General features: G+C 42.9%; 1 pseudogene; it reads left to right on the forward strand.

Annotated features, from left to right (window-relative positions):
- Nucleotides 1-6,900: 6,900 nt before the first annotated feature.
- On the forward strand, nt 6,901-7,848 carry LOC106333632 (annotated as a pseudogene).

The following is a 7,848-nucleotide window of genomic DNA, read 5'->3' on the forward strand; positions in this document are numbered from 1 at the left end:
CGCCACAGGGCACTAAAAAAAGGTATGCATAGTGGTTTCACTACCGTTGCAGTAAGGGCAAGAGATGTTTGACATGATTCCTCTCTTTTGTAGATTGTGGCCTAGTGGTATTGCTCCCCGGATGATCGACCAGACGAAGACTCTCATTTTTGGGGAAAACTTTCCCGTCCAGACATCTTTTATCCAATCGAAACCATTATTAGGTATAGCTGCTCCTCCAGTGTCATTCCTAACCGCTGAGTTGTAGCCTGATCTTGTAGTATATTGTCCTGACTTTACAGGTTGCCAAATGTAGATGTCTGCTGCGCCCCGTTCACTTGGATGGATACACTTGATCCGCGAAGCCATTTGAGGTAGAATTTCTGCTAGTCTCTTCTCATTCCACTTTAGATCCAAGGTCAGTAGATCAGATACCTTTAAATCTATGAAGGACTCTGGAACCGGGCCATACGGCTTGATATCCTCATCCAAGGAGATCCATGAGTCCTTCCAGACACTTGTACTTTCCCCATTTCCTATAGCTTTTCCGAGGTGCCTTCTTAGGAGGTCCCGTCCATGTAGTATGCCCCGCCATCCATGGGAGCAGACTGGTGGTTGCTTAACATCTAGAAACGCTTTGCTATGGCAGTATTTTCCTAGTAATACCCGAGCCAGAAGACACCCCGGGTTGTTTAGAATTCTCCATGCCTGTTTAGCGAGTAAGGCCTGATTGAACAATTGTATATCTCTTAAGCCTAGGCCCCCTTCTGCTTTGTGCTTAGTTAACTTATCCCACGCAACCCAGCATAGTTTCTTTTGTTCTTCAGAGCCATCCCACCAGAATTGAGTTAAAACTGATTGAATTCTTCTGCATAAACTGACAGGGATCTCGAAGCTCGTCATGGTATAGGATGGGATTGCTGTGAGGACCGTTTTCAACATGGTGAGCTTACCTGCTTTGGAGAGTCTCCGCGAGGCCCAGCTCACTGCTTTCTGGCGCACTCTGTCCACTATAGAAGTGAACAGATCTTTCTTTCTCCTACCAAAACTTTCAGGTAAGCCCAAGTATCTTCCTGTCCCTCCCTCTTTCGGTATCTCCAGAATGACTTTTGCTGTTTCTTTAATCTGAGGTGGTGTTTTGGAAGAAAACGTGATTGAGGATTTTCCAGTATTGATCCTTTGTCCCGATGCTTTCTCGTACTCTAACAGGATGGCTTTTAATTTGCTGCAGTTTGGTGAAGTTGCTTCGCAGAAAAACATGGTGTCATCTGTGAATAGCAAATGGTTCACTCTTGGACTTCCTCGAGCTACTTTGACTCCTTTTAAGGTACCCTCTCTTGCTGCCTTAGTGCATAGGCCTGATAGAACTTTCCCGCAGAGTATGAACAAATAGGGTGATAGAGGGTCACCCTGTCTAATTCCGCGTTGTGGTATGACTGTTCCATGTACTGAATCGTTTATAAGATAGGAGTACCTGACTGTCGCTATGCATTGCATTATCCAGTTGTTCCATTTCTCATGGAAACCTAGTCTCCTTAGTACTTCAGCCATGAATTCCCATTCAATCCTATCGTAGGCTTTAGACATGTCTGTTTTGACCGCCATTGTGCAATGAATTTCCGCCTTGGATGTCTTTAGAAACTGGAGAACTTCATGTGTTATTAGGACGTTGTCTGATATAGCTCTCCCTGGTACAAATGCTTATTGGTTCTCTGATATTATTTTGCACAACACTGGTTTGAGCTTCATAGACAATAGCTTAGAGATGATCTTGTAGAAGACATTGCACAATGCGATTGGTCTGTAGTCTGCTACTTTCTTTGCATCTGTGGATTTTGGTATTAGTCTAACTTGTGTGTTGTTTGCCGAGATTGGGAGTGAACCAGTTGTGAAGAACAGCTGGATTTCTTGTACTATGGCTGGCCCAACCACTTCCCAGTTTGACTGAAAGAAACTAGCAGAGAAACCATCTGGCCCTGGGGCTTTATCTGGGTGGATCGAAAAGGTAGCCTCTTTAATCTCTGCTGCTGTAGGGTCCTTGATCAATGACTCATTTGTTTCATCAGATATGCAGGGATTCAGAGCTTCTGCTATCGTGTTGGATCCGTCAAAGGGGGAAGATGTAAAGAGTTTCTCATAGAAGTCACAAATCACCTTTGAGATTTGATCTTCCTCAAACCAAGGTTTATCCTCCTCATCCTCTATGACTGTCATCCTATTTTTTGCTTTTCTTCCCTTTGTCATTGCATGAAAGTATCCTGTGTTAGCATCTCCTAGTGTAAGCCATAATTGTCTACTTCTCTGCTTCCAAAAAGCCTCCTCTTGTTTATAAGCTTCTAGTAGATTGACGTTTAGCTCGTGTATCCATGAATCATTTGGTGTTGGATCAGACATAGCTTGGTCCAGCTGGCTGCGGAGTCTGGTTAGGAGTTCATTACTTTTTTCATATGCTGCTTTACTCCATTTGCAAATTGCTCTTCTGCATTGGGTGAGGCGTTCTTCAACTTGCAGGTATGCAAATTTTGCCCATGTGTCTTGTATGATTGCTTTGACTTCCTGGTTTTCTTTTAATCTCCTGTCATATCTGAAGATTCTGGTGCTTTTCCTCTTTGTAGTGTCAAGAAAAGACAACAGCGGACGGTGGTCTGACGCCTCATACTTAAGGTACTGGCTTCTACACGATGGGAACAGATCAGACCAGGAGGAGTTACTTATTGCTCTGTTAAGCCTACATTGGACCAGGTGCGTTCCTCTCTTTCCTCTCCATGAGAGGAAGCTTCCATGGTGTTTAAGGTCGTAGAGGTCATTTGACGATAGGAATGTTCTAAATGCTACAAACGTTCCTTCAGCTCTGCAGGGTCCACCACATTTCTCGTCATTATTGACAATCTCGTTAAAGTCACCAGTGAGACACCAAGGTTGTCCTGCTGGAGGTTGTAGCTGCGTTAACTTGTTCCATACTTCCCACCGTTTTGAATGGTCAGGCTCTCCATAGACGAAGGTTGTTTGGAAAGAGATTCCTTTGTTCACGATATGTGTGTTGATGTAGTTTGATGTGGATGAGAGAATCGTTAACTCTATTTCTTTTTTCCAGGTGAGGAACAGACCTCCCCCTCCTGGTGTATGTGGGGCGACAGCATGGAAGTTCTCCGGGAACAAGAATTGGAGTTCTTTAAGGACCATCTCTGTAGGGTTCTTTGTTTCCATCAAGAAGACTATATCGGGAGAGTTTCTTCGGTATATCTCCTCCAGGCGCTGGACTATTGCAGGGTTCCCAAGCCCGCAGCAGTTCTAGCTCAGTACAACTAAGGAGCCTGGGGTCGAGGAACCCGAAAATCCAGCTTCTTCTTCGAGATAGCAGGGATTAACTGTATTGGTGGGTTCCTGGAGCTTTTTGATGTTCCCGCAACAGACTCTCCTTTGTCAGCTCTTCTCTGAGGCTTGGAGGTATGTCCTTTTGGGGATCCTACTGCTCTTGCTATTGAGCGTTGAATTTGTGATATCTTCCTTTTCTTAGAGCTATTTCCCCTTAGAATATTAAGACTGCTGCCAGACGGTTTATCCTGTTTCGATTTTTTGGCTCTCCTCCTTACTTTGTTTTGAAACTCTTGAAGTGTTTCTTCCTCCCCTTGCGTCTCTGCCGGGTCTTGTGGAGCCGGAGATGCTACCTCTGTTTCCATATTTGGGCTAATAACTATAGATTTGAGTTTTGCAGGCCCTTCATTGCCTCTCGTAGGAGTTGTGTCACCATCATTGTGCCTAGTCTCTAGGTCCATGTTTCCTTCCTCCACCTCATTTCTCCTGGTTAAGGGGCTACATGTCTCTAGTGGAGCTTGGTAGGGTGGAGCGTAGAGAGGGTATTCTTGATTTGGCGGTGGTGTGTTGGGATTGCTCTCAGACCCCAACGTTTGGGAGATTAGAGATTGTCGACGGGTTTCCGCTGCGATGATTGCTGCTGCCGTCTCCTCCATTTCGCCAGATGCATCCCCTTGGAGGACTCTTTGCCTTCTTGCTGCTGCTTCCACTGGGTCGGGGCAGCTCAAATATTGTCTTGTAACCTGCTGTAGGTCCTCCATCACCTCTTCCATGGATGGAATGTTTAGACCTGTGTGGTTCAAATGTGTTTTTCCCACTGCAGTATCCTCTCTGAGATCAGAGTTCTGCTTCTCTTCAGTTTTGGGTCTTTCCTCTTGACTCACAAGTTGCTTGGCTCTCCAGTGGCCTTGGCTTCTTTGGGAGAAGAGATCTCGCCCTCTTTGTGTACCTCTGTGTTTGGCTTGTCTGCTCTGAGTATACTGTGGGGATGAGTATTGCTGAGATTGCTGGGCTGAGTAGTGCTGAGGTTTCTCGAGTGGTTGTTGGCTTGGGTGTACAGCCTCTTGCATGGTCAGCATGGGTGGGGCAACCCGAGTTTGTTTCGTGCTGATTCTATCTCCAAATGGGTTGCCATGTCTATCCACTCTTGCCTTAAAATCAAACTGGTCCGTACTCTGCTTCTCACTGTTTTGTTCCCTTTTTCTCCTCTCATTTAGATGAGCTTCAGTTGTTTCTCTTCCATAGAGGGTACCTTCTGATGTTATCTTGGGGTTGCAGGTCCAAGGTTGTTCCTCATCTTGTCGCTGTGGGCAGTTCTTCCTCGAATGTAGTAGTGAGAAGCAGGAGGTGCAGTGGTATTCCAGCTTCTCATACTCTAGGGTAATTGATGTTTCCTCTCCTGAGTCAAATTCAATAATTAGTTCCTTCACCAGAGGCTTTAAACCATCCACTGACACTTTAACTCTTGCTGTTGTTCTTGTTAGTTCATGGTTTTCCATTGTTCCCAGCTCCTGGCCCACTCTGAGGACCATGTCTTCTTGCCAGTAATGAAGCGGTAAACCTTTGATCCGGATCCAGAAGGGAATCATGGACGGGAAGGCGTTGGAGATAACTGGTTCCCACCTTTGAAGAATGACCATCCAATAAGAAAAGTGATAAGGTCTGTTATCCAATACTCGTCTTAGATCTTCCTCCTTCTCGAATCTGAACTGGAAGCAGTTGTTTCCTAGATCTGAGCCTACTGCTCTGCCTTGCAGGTTCCACTTGCGTGGAAGGGCTGGGATGAGGGCCCAGATTTTTTGCTCCTGTGGGTTGGTAAGTCTTCCTATCAAAGTGAGGGCATTGTCTTTGATGAGGGCTGAAGTATCAATGCTAGGGGCTTTGATTCTTTTAACGTTGGTGTTTTTTCCTTCTCTCATCTGGTGTTTATCCTTCTCAGCTGCAGTGAATCTCGTCGCCATGATTTTGTGTAGTACTCGTTGCTGGAGGAGTGAAAGTCGACTCCTAGCACTCGTATACTAACTTGAAAAGACTCGGCGTTTAGGGATCTTCAGGTAGCTTGTGTAAGGGGTTTGTAATTTGAAAGTTCTTCGGTTGTCTATGGAAGCTTTGATCTGATGGACTTGTTTCTCTGGTGTTTGAACAGCTGGAAACATGTTTCAGACTTTGGAAAATCTCTTTGGATCGGATTTGGATGGTTTGGAGGTAGTTTGCCGTCTGCGGAGGATGCTACTTTGGGTTAGGAAAATAGGGTTTTCCGAAAATGCTTAGGAGAGACCGGTGTGCACTTTCCTTCTGGGGCAAGAAAGTGAGTAGTCACTTTCAAGCTAATGTCCGCTGGTCCTTCAAGAACTCCTTGCCTCGGTAGTTGTGTCTGGGAGAGTTTTTCTCACCGAGACTTTTTTCTCTACACAAAAAGAAGATCAATATTCGAAAACAAATCAAAACAAAATAAAAGAACGTTTCTTAACCTAAAAGGGTAAAAAAAGACATCATCATTTTCTCACTTGCAATGTTTTTTGGGGGTTATATTCTCATTTGTAAAGTTCATTAATTGATTCACCTAATTCATTAATTAGTAGTTAGTCACTAAGTATCCAAAATTCACCTAACTCATATTATCTGCGACCACTATAGCTCAATTTGTCCCTGGTGGTGAACTAGTTGTTCCCCCACCTGGTTATACTTCATCGAAGGTAATGTTCCGTGAGAATGACGGTCGTGCTTTAGCGACCTTATCGATCTACTACTACAAGAGGGTTATCATCAGATTACTACGGGTCTTAAGAGCTATGACGTTATTTCGGTAATGACATGCAAAGAGATAGTAGGTAAATTCTGCGACAATATAGCGAGTCAATACAAGGGTATCTTATTTGAACATGTAGTTTTCATATCATTTCAAAAAGAACGGAACATCATTAACAAATAGTTAAAGTCCTCAGATGAAAACATTTTCTCTCGAAATTTCAAAATTTCAACCAATCTTATTAATTATTTTCTTTTTGAGTCAAATTGACTTGATTGCTTATTGCTTAAACCCAGATTATTGTCCCAACATACAAACAGATTCAAATATGTTTATATTTCATCTGCTTCAATTTATAAAATGTACTATAAGAAAATTGTTGTTCACAATATCAGATATTTTTACTTTAAAATTTATTAATAAATTGTGTAACTAATTGTATTTTATTATTTTATTTATGATTTACTATTTATTTTTATAATATTTTTTAATAAATATAATTTTAATATGTTTTTTTAGAAAAAAATATCATGCTGACAAAAAAAGACAAAATATCATAAGTACATAAACCTCATTCGATAAGACAAAAAATAAAGAGATGCATGTCTATTTCGACGTGCATTTTGTCGACGATATCATAATTGAGCAACCACGACCGCTTATCTTACCAAACACAGAACAGATGGTTTGTCCTAAGCCTGACAGTTTTTGTTTTATTTTATTTAGAGCCACAAGAAAAACAAAGAAGCAATGATTCTATAAAACAAGATAAAAATGTATCTCTTGTGGCTCTCTTTAAGATACGGTGTTGAGCTTTTGTTTCCACAATTTGGGACAGAAAGAGAAAAAAAGTAGAAATGAATTCAAAGTTTCATGCTTTTATGTACCCAAGGTTTGCTTTCGGTCACATGACTCCATATCTACATCTAGCTAACAAACTTGCCGAGAAAGGTAACAGAATCACCTTCTTGCTGCCCAAGAAAGCTCAGAAACTACTTGAGCATCTCAGTCTCTTCCCACAACACATCGTCTTTCACCCTCTTACTATCCCTCATGTCGATGGCCTCCCTCCTGGCGCTCAAACAGCTTCCGATATCACCGTCTCCTTGGGCAAGTTCCTGACCAAGCCATGGACCTCACACGTGATCAGGTCGAAGCTGCGGTTCTCTTTTGAAACCAGACCTGGTTTTCTTCGATTTCGCTTGTTGGGTTCCCGAGATGGCCAAAGCATTAAAAGTGAAAAGTGTGTGTCATCTTGTGGTATCTGCGTCTTCAATAGCTTATTCACTTGTCCCCAATGCTGAACCAGAAGTTGCCCCACAGGCTTATCCTTCATCCAAGGTCACTTTCCGTAAGTAAGACGCTTATTCCTTGTTGCCAACCGCCTCAAATGCCCTTAAGAGGATTATTAATCGGATTATCACAGGCTTTAAGAACTGCGATATCATCTCGTCAAGAACTTGCCAAGATATCAAAGGTCAGTTCTGCGACTTCATCGAGCTTCAATACCAGAAGAAGGTTCTCTTAACCGGTCCAATGCTCCCTGAGTTAGACAAAACTATAGCACTAGAAAATCAATGGAATCACTGGTTGAGAGGTTTTGAACCAGGGTCTGTTGTGTTTTGTGCACTAGGCAGCCAAATCAATATAGAGACGGATCAATTCCAAGAACTTTGCCTTGGAATGGAACTAACAGGCTTACCGTTTCTTGTAGCGGTAAAGCCACCAAAAGAGGCAAATAGGATGGTTCTCTAAAGATAACCTGAGAGATGCAGTCATATCCGTGATGGTGAACTTGGAAATCA

This window comes from Brassica oleracea, chromosome C3, assembly GCF_000695525.1.
Source record: "Brassica oleracea var. oleracea cultivar TO1000 chromosome C3, BOL, whole genome shotgun sequence".
Lineage (NCBI taxonomy): Eukaryota > Viridiplantae > Streptophyta > Magnoliopsida > Brassicales > Brassicaceae > Brassica > Brassica oleracea.